Source organism: Tursiops truncatus, chromosome 4, assembly GCF_011762595.2.
Source record: "Tursiops truncatus isolate mTurTru1 chromosome 4, mTurTru1.mat.Y, whole genome shotgun sequence".
Taxonomy (NCBI): Eukaryota; Metazoa; Chordata; class Mammalia; order Artiodactyla; family Delphinidae; genus Tursiops; species Tursiops truncatus.
The window spans coordinates 82,886,729-82,901,096 of NC_047037.1; the positions used below are offsets into that span (position 1 = coordinate 82,886,729).

Genomic DNA, 14,368 nt, shown 5'->3' on the forward strand with positions numbered 1-14,368 from the left:
CAGCCCTATCATTGCAGTACCACAAGCCAATGGTTTTCTTTTAATTAGTGAAGGTGGTTTGAACTGGGTTTCTGTCACTTGCAATTTGACATTTGTAAATCTTAGTTGACGTCCACAGCAATTTTACAGTTTAATCTACACAGATCACACAGTGTTTCATTGTTACCATTGAAAATGTTTTATAGCATTTTTCACAGTTGTAAAATGGGATATTTTTTTCCATTACATTTTATGTCATTGCTTGTGTATAGGAAAACTATTTAACATTATATGGAATTCTTGCTACATCTTTTGGAATGTTTGTATATCTGGGGGGTGGGGTGGGCTGGTGGTTGAGGTCTGTGCATGTGTAATGTAAATATAAAGATTGAGGCATTCTGTATAGACAGAAGCATTTTAACCCCAGATTCTAACATCACGGGAACTGGTATAAATAATCACCATCTTAAATAGGGGCAGTAACATCCAAGGCCTCACCTGATCACTAATATTGAATTAGAATATTTTACGTTGCTTTCCTAATGCCTTATCATTATAATCCTAACAGCTCTCATGCCCATATACTGAAAATAGCTTTAAAAACTTGCTGAAAAGGATGAGTATTAAGTAGTACTTAGAAAGTGGCTATTATACCTCGTTAAAGTTGTGGAATTAAACTATTTAAACACCTTTGTTAAGTTTTACTGAACTTTCTCATGTGAAGCTGATTATTCTGTATGGAATACTTAAACTACGGTTACTACATCGTGTTGTAGCTAAGATTTATACATAAATTCTAAAATGTTTTGGCTTCCAGATGTAATAGAAATTTGTACACTTTACTGGTCTTCAAATTTGACACCTGATGCAATAATTTTGTGGATTCTAAGACCTTCATACATATATTCTTCAGAAGGTACATCTAATGTTATTTATGAGGTCAAGGCCTTGTACATTTTTTTCCACCAGGGCCTATTTATTTTGCTTAGGTTCTGCCAAAGACCGCTAATCAAAGCCAGGCATTTGTACACTTCCTTGCAAAATACAGCTTTAACAAGAACTCCCCCCAACCCCCATTACCCTAGATATATGATCAGGTTCCTCATTTTCCACCATCCCCAAGGTGATGTCTGATCACCCTGGCCTGTCCTCAGCAAGAATCCTGCTAGGTTGGTTTAGCCAAAATCTCCCTTACCCCTAATGCTTCCTCTTAGCAATTTTCCATCCACTGACCCTCACCTTTTTTCCTTGGCTAAAGTTCCCACTTGCCCACTCTTAATATGAAATTGAGCCCAATCTCTCTACCCCCTGCAAAATTCAATTGCAATGATCCTATCTATACCTACCTCAGTGGTCCTGAATGAAATCTGCGTAACCATCTTTAACAAGTTTCATGAAAAATTTTTTCTTTAAGGCATGCTGTATGTCCCAAGGAAGGCTAGGATAAAAATTAGAGGACTTGAGTCTATTAGAAACTATACATCAAATACATGTCCTATAAAAAAATTGTTTTCAAATTGCAAATCCAGTATATTATTTGTATGCATGGTATTTTTAATAAAGTCCCTTATTTTGTGACAAATTGTTGCTGAGTTCCCCCAATACTGCAACTTTTAATTTTGGCAGTTTTTTTTTTTTTTTTTTGTATAGTGAAAAGCGATTTTTTTTCTTCCTTCCCCTCTTAGCCCTTTTTAGGAATCCTTTTTAGGAATCCTCCCTGAGCTTCCTGCCGGCTTTAAGCCTCGTCTATTTCCCCCATGCCTGAGTACTGGACCAACACTTGGTAAGAATTTGGCTCTGAGGAGTGCTAGGTTGAGTGACAAATGGATGAGGATGGAGGTTTTATTGAAGCATCTGAACCGCATTTAATTTTCCGTGTTGCTTTATTTGTTCCTTTTAGCCCTCAGGATATTGAATTTTGTGGGCTTGGGTTGGGTCGCTGGTACTTCAGGCGTTTAGTAGTATGAAACAATCTGTTTCTCCCGTTAGAATAATATTCTCATTTATATTAACGGCGGCTTACTCCAAACTGCTTTACATAGCATTTTTCTAAACCTCCTGAACGAACGCATTTTCCCGTTGAGCACTGGCATTGCTTCAGCGGCCTCTGCCGACCTCCTGGCTTGGCAACCTGCACCCCGCTCCACAAGAACCAAGCCTGACCCAGCGTGGCCTTGAGCGCCGCCGCCTCGCCAGACCCTCTCTCCCGCTTTCCCTCCCACCGCCCGGGATCCAGGTTCCCTCCTGCCGCCTCAGCCGTCAGCGACAGCGACACCCTCTCCTCCCCTCCCGCGGCTCCCCGCGCCAGGTCGCCGCGCCAGACAGCGGGTAACCGCCGCCTCCGCTGGGGCATCCCGACTCCATAGGCCTAACGCGCTCCAGACACCTGCCTCTCACTGGCCACCGCCGCTGCCCCTCACCCGGCAGCCCCCTCGGCAATTGGCCCCCGGCCGTCCCTCGTCATCCTCGGCCTCGCCTCGAGTCCCGCCTCCGTCGCCAGGTCATTTAAGTTTATCACAAATAAATAAATAAAGGAGGAAATAGAAATGCGTAGAAAGTAAAAGCAGTTAGGAGGGGGCGGGGGCCTGGAGAAAAAAGGTGGGCGCGGCGGAGGTTAGACAACCAAACCTGATCGTGTCTGTGTTGACCAATCACGACTCACTCTAGTCCGGTCTGACGGGCCCTCTCAACCAATAGCCTCCCACCTCTCGGATCACTGAACAACGAGATATGACTGACCTCTCCAGAGTGGACGAAGGTGCGGCGGAGTGAGGGGGGGGAGCGGAAAGACTGCTGACCAATCGCCTGTTAACAGTTCTCTGAGCGAAGTTTCAGTGCTCCAATGGGTGTCTGAGATAGCGGATTGGGCCTCTTCTAGCCCAATCGAAGCTGGTAGAGATGAGGGAAGAGGCAGATGGGGGCGGGGACAGGTGAGGGGAGGAGGAAGAGTGTATTTTGTTTATGGGCGGCAACCTCATGAGGGGCGTCCCATTCTTATTGGCTCACTGAAGCCAAGAGTGGCGTGGGGGCAACCCAATAGCAGGAAAAGATAGAGGGTTCGCGGCGTGAGGCGCCCAATGTGGGCCTTCTGCCGAAGAAGTAGGGGCGGGGGGAAGTTTAGGAGTTGAGGAAAGAAGATTAAAGAGCGCGAGGAGGTAACGCCAAAAACTCTAATTTGTTGTGGGGCGGGCTGGAGGGAGGGGTGTGTGCGTGCTGTGGGGGACGGGGCGTCTGCGAGGCGCTTGGAGTGGGGGGCGGTGGGACAGGAAAGGAGGGGCGCGGGGTGGGGTTGGGGGAGCGAGTTAGAGTGGCGAGCCCGCGGGCTGTTGGCCGGCCGAGCGCGCGCCCCCTCCCCCGGGTGCCCTCCCCCCGGCGGCCCCTTTCCCCGAGCGCCCCTCCTCGCGCCGGGCGGCGGCGGTGGCCTCGCATGACCCGGCGCGGAGGGAGGGAACGCGGGAGGGTCCTGGGTTCCAGGATCGGGCGGGGCGTCCCGCAGCTGGAAACGTGTCTTCTGCCTTCTTTCTACTCCCCGCGCCTGGAGCTGCCGCTACCAAGAAGAGAAGCTGAGGGGGACTAGCCGGGGCTCAGGAGCTACTAGAGGCGCCCGCTTGTCTTCCGCCCCCTCCCTCCTCGCCCTTCCCCGCTTGCCGTGGCTCTAGCAGTATCTGGAGCGTCTTCAGAGAACTGGGGGGCGGGAGGGGTCCTGGCCCAGAGCCGCTGGACGCCCCTCCAGACGCCGGAGCTACCGGCCGCCGCCTGCTTCGCTGCTACGACTGTAGAGAAGGGGGCATGGGAAGGGAAGACAGCTTTCCTTCTTTCTCTCCTCCTTTGGGCCCCTTTGGAAACATTAAAAAATGTTTACGCTTTTTCCATAGCTGAGAGAAAACGGTTGGAAGCTTTTTGAAAGTTTAAAAGAAATGCACTCTCTTTTACATTGTTTAATGCATTACTGTCCGTGTGGCTTTCTGGTCTTCTCCCACCATACGCCCCACGCCCTGCCCTCCTAAAGCTGTTAGCCTTTTTAAGGATGCTGAAGAGGCAGGAGGCAGGGATTTTCTAAAAGTTGTATTGATAAACACTTGTACAAACATATGCTAGGCACACACATAAACGATAAACATTCGCGAAAAACACAATATGGCGTACAGCTACCCTAACAAGCGCGGTAATCCGCTGATCTCTTAACCCAACCCAGTTGAATGGGGTCAGTAGCAGGATGACAGTTCTCCAGTAAAAATCTGAATGAAGCAGGAAGTAATTTGGAAGCAGCCCGTGGGTAAAGTACTGTCCTCACATCAGCATTGGCCCAAGCTAAGTTGAATTTGTGAATCTTCGAGTCATGTGAAAATTGTCTTAACTGCTTCTTACCGTTAAAAATACCAAAATGTTGCTCAAGTGGAATTTTCTCACTGCGTGGTCATGTGTGAATTTCAGCTAAGAAAATTAAGAGACCACTCATTCCCCCAGTGTTTTCAAGCAAGCTCTGTTCTAAAGTTAGTATTTTTGTTGCTATTGAAAGTTTTAAAACATGAATTATAAGGACCGTTTTGTAAATACATTCTCTAGCTTTACACATTGAATAATCCGTTACCATCGACAAATTCATAAATGGTTTACTTTCTTACCTGTTGCTCCTAATCCCATGCACCCTTTGCTATTGATTGGGAATCGTTAAAATACACCGTTCTACCCCATCACATCCCCAGTCCAATTTTGGCTACGATTTGCATTTCTGTATTTCTTGGAAAAGAACAACAGCAAGAACAATTTACATTTTTTTAATGCCCATGTTTGCTCTTTGTCATTCTTAATCAGAATGTATCAAAGTTGATGCACATATAGTGCATGGTAATACCATTCACTGTGCCCTCTTGGAAGTAGTCTTCTCTCAAGGAAGTTTTTGGTATTGTCCTTGAAGAATTGCTGATATTACTCATTGCTTAGCGCTCAAGGTTTAATTCTTAAGGTTGGGGATGTGATTTCCATTGAGCTCAATTTTGGAGGGCTTTAGCCTTGAGCATACATCATGCTCAGACAGTGAGGAGAAGAAAAAAAGTGAGTTTTCTAGAAATATAATTATCTGCTCAGTGAGTCCAGCAGTTGGGTATTTTTGGTTTTGTGATTTCAGATCTCACAGACCAGTGGAATAAAGAACTTTTGCATATGAAGATCAGGTGACAAGTTAACTGGCTACCAGCCTCCAAAGCAATACGCCCTTTCATGGTGAGGTCCCAATTTTAACACACTAAAGAAAGAAGTTTAAGATTAAAAATTGTCAAATTTTATCCATTTTTAGGAAGAACTCTTTATACTTACTTGTTTAGTTCATTTAAGGTGCCAGTATTTTGAAATAACTACTATACCAAGAAAATACAGGTATAGTTAATGTGTACATTCGCTACTAGCAACTAGCTACTGAAAGACAATATGAGTTTAAGCGGAGTACTAGAGGAAAGAACAACTTACATGTGAGGGTTGTAATTTTGGTGTGTGTGTGCGTGGAAGGGGAGGAGGGGTATTGTTCAGAATGACTAGTTGATGTGATGCCAGTGTCCTAAGTAAAGTCAGGAAGTTTTTGAGACCCATACATATACAATTGCTCTTGCTGTCAAATTAACACGACTTTGACTACTTGGTATAGGAATAAAATCCAAGGAAAAAGCCATTTTAAATGAATTACTTTTATCTCAGTAGTCAGTCTTCAGAAGACCTTCCAACCAAATTGAAATTCCTAGAAAAAATTGGGTCATTTTAGAAGAACAATAAAAGATACAACTAAGTTCCTATAAAGGATCTAAAATTTATAAACTAATTACAAAGTATTTGAAATATCTTAGAATAAGTGGTAAGAAGAGATTCTTTAAAACATTTGGAATACAGAAGTGGAGCTTGATGGGCTCTGATTTATTCTCTGAAGTGATTTTTTTTTGTCTGAAATGGATTTTTAAATTCATCAAACTGTTCTAGACACTGTTCTAGATACTTGGGATGTAAGAGTGAACAAAAGATAAAATTACCTACCCATGTGGAGTTTACATTCTAATGTCGCATACACTTTGGTTACTTCAGATTGCTAGAAGAAGGTAGTTTTGGATGAAACTTTAAAACCTAGCTGTTTTCTCATTTGGGGGAATATGATTTAAAAAAGCTTAGAGAAGTTCGAGGGGCAGGGAGATTTTACCAATTGCCAATGATAAGGAAGGAAGAGCTTACTGTATTATTTGTACCCTTTGTTATTGTCATGAAATATTCTCCATATGTTTCAGTAGGTCTTTTTAACAGATAGGGGTTTTATTTTTTCGTAATTTTAAGCTTGCCTTTGAAATAAATAAAATGTTATTTTATATTAAAAAAAATTCTGTGTCTTGGAATTTACTGTAAAATTCCTGTGGAGCTTTTGTCTTGTTAGCAAATTGTGGTAAACATAAACTAGAATATCTTAATTTGTTTAGTTAGAATTTGTTTTAAGCATATGTCTGAAAAATCAAGTGCCTAAATCTTTTACAGTTGTGGTTTTACCAAGAGAAGGTGGAAATTTGTAATTAATTTATAGGTGACTTTAAAAAGAGAAAGAGAGGCCTGCAAAAAATGCTTTGTTATTTAAACCTTTCAAACTACAAAAGCATTTGATTGGCACTTCTCTGATTTAATAGACCATTTGTAATGCAAGAGGAACATTACAGAGTATTTTAGTATTACTTTAATCATTTAGTCTGTAGGTGTAAAAATCCTAGGTTTCTAACTGAAGGAAACTTGGTGCCTGGTTAAGGGAGTATATGATTTTGAAGCAAAGTTTGTTGCTTCAAGTAGTGGGTGTCTCACCTTTCCAAAACCTAGCTCATAGTTCTCAAATAACAAGTTCTTATTTTCGTTATTTTTCTCTATCACAGTGAGTTTTATTTTGTTAGTCAAGTGTGAGTTCAGTTCTTAAGTAGCATGATTTTTTTTTTTTTTAACACACAATCCTCCTACCTACAGTCCTCCCATCCCCTGCTGTAAAGAGCTTGAATCTATATCTACACTAGATCTCTATGCTAATTTGTAGCATAATCAATTCTTCTAGAAAGGGTACATATTAATGCACTTTAGAGAACTTTGAGATTGCCTGTGGCTATTAAGTATAGACCAGGCAGCGTCTGAAAGCTACAAATAGGAAGATTTAGGACAAAAAGCAGAGACTGTAACTAATAGAATATATTGTTTTAGCTGAAATCTTTTTTAAAAAGCAAAGTGGAAGAATGGTTAATAGAATGTTAAAAATTAAGAACTTTTCCTAATTCTAGTAAGGATGGTTGATCAATGTGTCCTTATGTGCATGTAAGTATGTATTTATATATGATCAGTTTTTGAATAAAGACATATTTCATTACTGGATAAATGATTCCAGTCCTGCCTTGTGTTCGTTGACATGGAAGGCATTCAAAGTTCCCAGGTGATTTTGTTTAACATACTCTGTTACTAACCAAACCTTTGCCCCGAGCAACATAGAAATACAAGATAATTAAATCTTTGTAAATTTTGTAATAATTTGGATTAAAATTTATTTTGGGAAGTTTTTTTAAAGCATGATTACTAAGCAGCACATAAAATGAATGAAATCTAAAGTGAAGAGCTGTTAGAACCCTGGATCCACATAATAAGATAGTTGAGAGTTTCAAAAGGGGTATTCATAGAGTAAAAGATAAAATCTTGACATGTCAGATTTCTATAGTAATAAAATAAAGACTAATTAATATTCATATTTTTAGGGTAAGTGTAAGTATGTGTACAGTGCATTTTAAGTCAAAATTTGGGGTGTTATTGGCTAGACACAGTCATTTCTTTGCCAGAGATACTAGACTGTATGAAGGCTAACCATCTGTCAAGTGATGGAGACAAAGAAAGGTTTAATATACTAGCCCAAAATTTCCACAAACTTGTTTTGAATTTTATTGTCATTTTGTTTTGGCCTTCATATTCTGTGTTGAATATGCACTGGGTCAGTCACCCCACTTAGTTTTTCATCCCACTTAGTTTTATGAACAGACCATTCAAGGTTTAGATAAGGTTACTGTCGCAGCTGATGTGATCTAGAGGCAAGATAAAATGTTTTGATTTTGCTTTCATGTAATGATTAAAAACTCACAAGTGGACCACCCATTAGCAGTTATACAAGTGACTTCAAGCACACTTATTTTCACCTACCCATTCTGAATTTTGGGTGTCTTAATTCTTTTGCTTTATATATTCAAGCCTCATAATTCAAACCCATTCCTGAGCTATTTGGGAGGGTGGGGATGGAGGGAAGTAGCAACGGGAATCCAGATTGCCTGTTTTAGGTACAATATGGTGTGATGTGAAATTGAAACAGCAGATTGGTAAGAAACTTTAGTTTCAAACAAATATAAACTAGTTTATTTAGTGAAGTCATACACAAAACAGGAGTCTCTATTGACAAGACAACTTTTTTTTTCCAGTAACTTCCACATCAGGAAGTCACCATGGTTCTTTGGGCCAGCAGACTGTTTCTAAGGCATCATATAAGAAAAAGAAGCCCTAATATTGCTGATTTTAATGATATTCTTAGATGTGGCAGGCCAAGGAATTATTTATAGCAGTGCTAATTATATCAATAAAAATAGCAATATTAATACTGTGAGTGTCAAAATCCATTCTTGACAGTATGAGGTAAACAGAACTATAGTCAAACAAAGCAGCTAGCCTGTCTCTACTGTCAGCTCATGAATATGCACTTCAGGAAAAATATACACACAGTTTAGAGAATTAAGTGTATTGATTTAATCTCTTTTTCAATTACTTTTGACCTTTTTTAAAAAAAGATGTTCTTTATTTTAAATTCAAACAATATTAAAAAGACTTGGATTTTTAGTTTTGAAATTATTGGCAACCATTTTCTTACTGACTGTCATTAGTAAGTTTCTAGAGACTTATTTATTTATATATGGTTAAGTACTTTATAAATTATCAGAAATTCATTTTCTTTGTACCCCCATTTTTGGGACACAAATTACCATCACAAAAGGAACCTCTAACAGTTTACAAAATGAAACAATACGAAACAAAACAAACCCTACCACTACCATACATGTACACACAACCATAAATCTCTGGCTTCCTTTAGGCATTAAAAGAATATCCTTTTCCATGGTTTTGATTTAAGAAAGAGCATAAATTTTCTTTGTAGCTGTTTTTACTTCTAGTCAGTTTTTACAATTTTATGTTATTTTAAACTTATTTTCCTAGGAATATAAAAATCCAGTAAGTAGAAGTCATTAAATCCAATGGTTTTTAGCTTGAGGGGACATCTAACTTATCAGCCAATCCCTCATATGTTTGATTTAATTCTTTCATTTTATTGCACATTGTAAAAATTTTCAGATGTAGAGATTGGAAATATTGTTTTTGGTATAATGTTGCAAGCAACTAGTTGTATGATCTTAAGCATTTCACATAATTTGTTTGGATCTCTGCCTTAGCTTCCTTCACCTTCAGGGTCCCTTTCAGCTCTAATAATATGAGTATCTTTCTTTTGATACTTGAGTCTTTATTTTAGCTTCAGATAATGTGACTGGATGTGATGTGCAGGGGGCACCAGGAAAGAGTATATGTAAAATATTTGACTTTGCTTTTTACTTCCAGTCCTGGATAAAAGTTTCATTTTAATGATACTTGCTTTCAAACATAGCATAGTAGTACAAGAGCCACAATATTAAGTACTGATAATCTTTTATAGTTGGTAACTATAATGTCTATTAGTTTACATAAATTTTTACCAGCTCACCTTTACTCATGTAGATATATTGGTAATAGAATTTATAAACATGATTCTTTGCATTTTACTCTGCATAAAGTTGCTTAACTGGAGAAAGCAGGTAATAATAGAATGAATTAACTCAGAGTTGTTTTCTAATTCTATAAAATATATGGATAGATAGATATATTCGAAGAAAAAGGTAAATTTGGTTTATGTGCCTAATTTTTAAAGCAAAAAATAAATATACTTCGAGTAATCAGGGACCATCTCCATATAGATCTTATAAAACTGGTAATTTTTAACTGCTGCATTTGATTTTTGATCCTACATTATATCCATCCAGGGATAGATTTACATAGGAGGACTGATAAGATAGACAAAGAAAGTTGACTCTGTTTTGATGAAGAATAGTGGGAAGAATCTGAAACAAACTGCATGCAATTTGTGTGTACCTACCTGTAGGTATTTATTTAATGATGACCTCAAAGTTTTCATTTAGAATTTCACTCTCAGTTTCTTTTTAATTGACTCACATTCCTTTTGCTAGTATGAATGGTAGTGAGAGGCTCAAAACTGTCAAATCCTTTACCTATTCACAAATGGAAACAGCTATCTGGAGAAAGCTATATAATCCTTGGTTCCTTCCCCTTCCATACACATATCCATCGTTCTTGATACTGCTCATAACATTTTATAAATTACCTCATAGACGGAATATACAACAAACACGACAATATATTAGATAATGCTAAGCTTTTGGGAGAAATGGCAAGAAAAATTTTAGATCAACCATAGGGCAAAAAAGGTGGTATGAGTGCTTCAATGCATGCAAATAAGGGGAAAAAAGCATTCTAAGAGATATTTAGAAGGGAAGCTGATTTTAGACTATAAGTTAACTGAAACCCAGCATATATACTGAGGAATTAATGTAGACCCTTTTCTAAAGGCATTGGTACCAAAAAGACTGGCAAAATTATTGGTTGTAAGCATAGTGAAAGAAAATAAAATACATTCTGTTCTTGTACTAAACAACAGTAGCCAACATGTATGAGCACTTAACTCTGTACCAGACATTGGTTATATCTGAATTTTTTTCAGTTAATTTCATAATCCTATGAGATAGGCACTTTAATTATGTCATTTTTAAAGATAAGCTAAGCCTCAGAAAGGTTAAGTAACTTATTCAAAGTCACACAGCTAGTGTATAACAGTTGGGAATTCAAACTCAAGTCCAATTCTAGAAAACCTAAACTCTTAATCACCACCTCATCATGCCTCTCTTCTGGGACCATTTTTACTTAGTACCCGCCCTGATTAGTACTGGTAATTTTATTTCAAGAAAGGCATAGTGGATTTGGAGAAGGTTCCAGAGAAAGGCACAAAGTGAAAGAGCTTAAGTGGGAGGAATGGTTGCTATGGTAAAGTTTGTTTTTAAAATTTAACTCTTCAGTCTAGAAGTACAACTTCTATGAGGGAATTTATCTGAAGGTTTTAACAGAGGATGGACTGGGTAGCCACTGCCTGATTTGGTTGGATGGACAACAGTGGAGCTGGGTAACAGATGTCAAAGCAGATGGAGGAAATCATGAGTAGGAGCAGGTCAAAGGGAACTTTAGATACTGGCAGTACTGGGAAGGCAGAGGTCAAAAAGACCGAAATCAAACAGGTTGAGTAACCAAGAATCGGGATCATGCAGAAAAAAAGGGTGAGGCAGAACAGAAACAGAATATACTCAAAACTTTGGTAAATCCTACTGACTTTGGAAGGCCCTAACATTTATTGTTTGTTTTTTGCACCCTTAGATTTGTTTCAGAACCAACAGCTGGCTTAAATAGGGGCCACCTAGAGTCTGGGATACAAAGACTGCTATGGTTTTGGCACAAAAAACATGATTATCAATACTAACTTAGAATTAGGCAGTAAGTTTAGATGCATTAAAAAGAAATGCAATTTAGCACAGAAACCTATGTGATAAACCTGAGAATAGCTGTCATTTATTGAGTACTTGCTGTGTACCATTCAATTCTGAAATCACTGTTTCTGGGGGGCATTTATAGTACAAGTTACCGTCTGCTGTCCAGTTTTCAAATATAAGAAAACATCTGCTAGCTTTTCTGAGGATTTGATGGGTAAAACAAATTATACCTTAATTTTATTTCATTTCATGTTGTAATGTAGCTTTTGATATCTCCTCTTCCCACATTCATGGAGCCAGGCTCTACCAGGCTTAAGGTGGAATAGAGTGTAGACTTCTCTTGTGTAAACTTCTCCTTCAATTGTCGCTATACTGAAAGAAAGGTTCAGTTTTATTTGATAGGAAAAATGCATTTCTATTAGAGTAATCGGTTCAAATGATCAGCCCAGGTGAAGTCAGTGTACATGAATTTGGATTATATTTATGATTGCCAGCATGAGTTAATGAAAAGGGAATTATATAAGCTTTTAAAGTGATTTTTTGTTATTTCAAATAATTTTAATGACATCAAACCAAATACAAACAGATGTGTATGCCATGTATACATACTCATACCCTTTTTCTACAAGGTATGGAGACTTCAAAAGTTTTTAAGAGATAATATTCATTGTTGAGCTATATTATGTATATATAGAGAGGTGGGGAAGAGTTGGATTGTCTGAATGGAGTCAAAGAATAATGGAAGAACTATACTATCACTTATGTGTCTTCAGTTTTCCTTATTACAATATCTCTGTTATTTCCTTCAGACTCTTATTTCTAGTGCATTAGGAAATATATTACAATAATCATTTTGTATGTTTCAAATTGATACATCACTAATACAATATACTGTGAAGTTAGAAAGATAACCAGCATTCAGTTTATTCATGACACCTTTCCCCTTTAGGTTTATTGTCACTGGTACTCTTTTGTTCTCGTTCTTTTGACATCTGGTCGTATCTAGTCTTTTTAACAACTATGTTGTTTGCATCCTCCCTTCCCTTCATATATCTGACCCTTAGAGAAATACCTTTGAAAACTCACCCTCTCAATAATCTTTCTTGTTCTAGCAAAGGGTTGAGAACAAGGCAATATTATGTTGAAGGGGTGATTTGAGCTGAAAAGTGAACAGGATTCCAGACCTTTCTGGTTCAGGTATTTCACATAACAGTCTCAACAGTTGTTATAAAGTGAATTGCTAGAGTGTATAAAAGCCAAAAATAAATGGTTGCTGTTTTTCTGTAATTTTGTATTATGCATACCTCTGTTTCTATCTATTATTTGTGTAATGATGAATTTTATTGTGCAGAAAGGGGTGCATTCATTCTTTGACATTCATCACCCAGGAAAGATAGCATTCAGAATTATACTACACTAAACTGCAGATCCTTAAGGGCAGTACCGTATTTTATTAATCTTTGAAGCCTTGGTGCTTAGCACAGTACCTGGCACACTGGAGGATTCAATGTTCATTAGACTCTTTTGTAGCTGTCCTAGAAAGATTACTTTGTACTTGCTTACCAGGCTGTTCATTCCTTATTTTCTTTTGACTGGTTCAAATTTAGCATTGTTACAATCATTAATACCTATTACAGGGTTTCTCTGTACTTTTCTAAGACCCAGACATTTTTACACATGCTCATGATCTTTTATCCTTTTAGATGCTTAATGAAATTCTGTCATGGCAGAAGTCCCAATAAAAAATTATATTTACCGTGATTCAGAAAAGAAATATATCAGTTATCGCCCATCAGTGGTAAAGCAAATCTACTGCAATCAATTCAGGATATTGTATTGAATAGAGTACACAGAATTACATTACCTAGTGATTCAAGGGTGAAATCCAAATTTCATATCCTATATGATTCCTATCTGGATAGTAGGACAAACAGTCCAGAGTACTTTTTTTTTGCACTTAATAGATTGTAATGAGATTTTGAGCATTTTATATGAGCTTCCTAATTCTTAAAAAGATAAGTTCATAAAGTCTCACACAATTAAAAAACAGAGCTTTAGATAATTTTACCTTATTATCTAAGTTGTTTAGAAGTCAGTCCAATGAAACACTTTAATGTTATTGACATTATATCCTTAGCTCTTATAGAAAGCAAACACGGTAATTGGGCTATGAACAATATGAAGGGTAATGTCATGTAAACCACGGTGTAGGGTGCATGTTTCTTTCCTATATAACAGCTGACATGCTTTTTCATATTTATAAGACCTGCTAGTTAGACAGTGGGAGACTTACATGATCTGCCAAAGTCATAGTTTGTCTCTCTACTAACTGAAGCTATAGCAAATTGATTTGAAGTTGTTTCCAAAAGAAAAGATAATTATGTCCTGGGATAATTAAAACTGGGGTCTCATTAAAGCGTACTTCAAGTGATTAGTAGCTATGGTATATTTTGGAATTTGTATCTAAGAACATAAAGAGAGCATATTGTTGTTTTTGTATATTCAAGAATATGCGTTCTGAGGAAAGTATTGATTCTTGGAAATAATGATAATGAACTCCCAGACAACCCCAGACCCACATACCTCTCCCCTTTCTCAATATTTTTAAAATTAAGGATTCTGAAAACAAGGTGACCTATGTATGGCCATCTTCCCCTTCCCTTCCAATTCCTGAGTGTCTTTCTGAATCAAATTGCTACTGAGATCTGTAAACAATTGCT

The 14,368-nt window shown here is 38.1% G+C and overlaps 1 protein-coding gene and 1 long non-coding RNA gene across 9 annotated transcripts in view; one reads left to right on the plus strand and one right to left on the minus strand.

The window, feature by feature from the left end:
• LOC109547940 (uncharacterized) overlaps window positions 1-2,572 on the minus strand; it is a 201,526-nt gene extending 198,954 nt beyond the window's left edge. For 2 of the 3 annotated variants that reach the window (XR_004526401.2, XR_012331519.1), the window contains exon 1: window positions 1,326-2,569. This is a non-coding gene — a long non-coding RNA (uncharacterized lncRNA). Of the gene's footprint in view, window positions 1-1,325 lie in introns of all 3 variants that reach the window. The other variant, XR_012331520.1, reaches the window with a different exon arrangement.
• Window positions 2,573-3,010: 438 nt separating this feature from the next.
• Window positions 3,011-14,368, plus strand: part of ZBTB20 (zinc finger and BTB domain containing 20) — an 837,083-nt gene continuing 825,725 nt past the window's right edge. For 2 of the 6 annotated variants that reach the window (XM_019922546.3, XM_073804216.1), the window contains exons 1-2: window positions 3,011-3,134; window positions 5,108-5,202. The gene's annotated coding sequence lies outside the window, so the exon portion shown is untranslated. The remainder of the gene's footprint in view (window positions 3,135-5,107; window positions 5,203-14,368) is intronic. The other 4 variants (XR_012331524.1, XR_012331523.1, XR_012331521.1 and 1 more) reach the window with 4 other exon arrangements.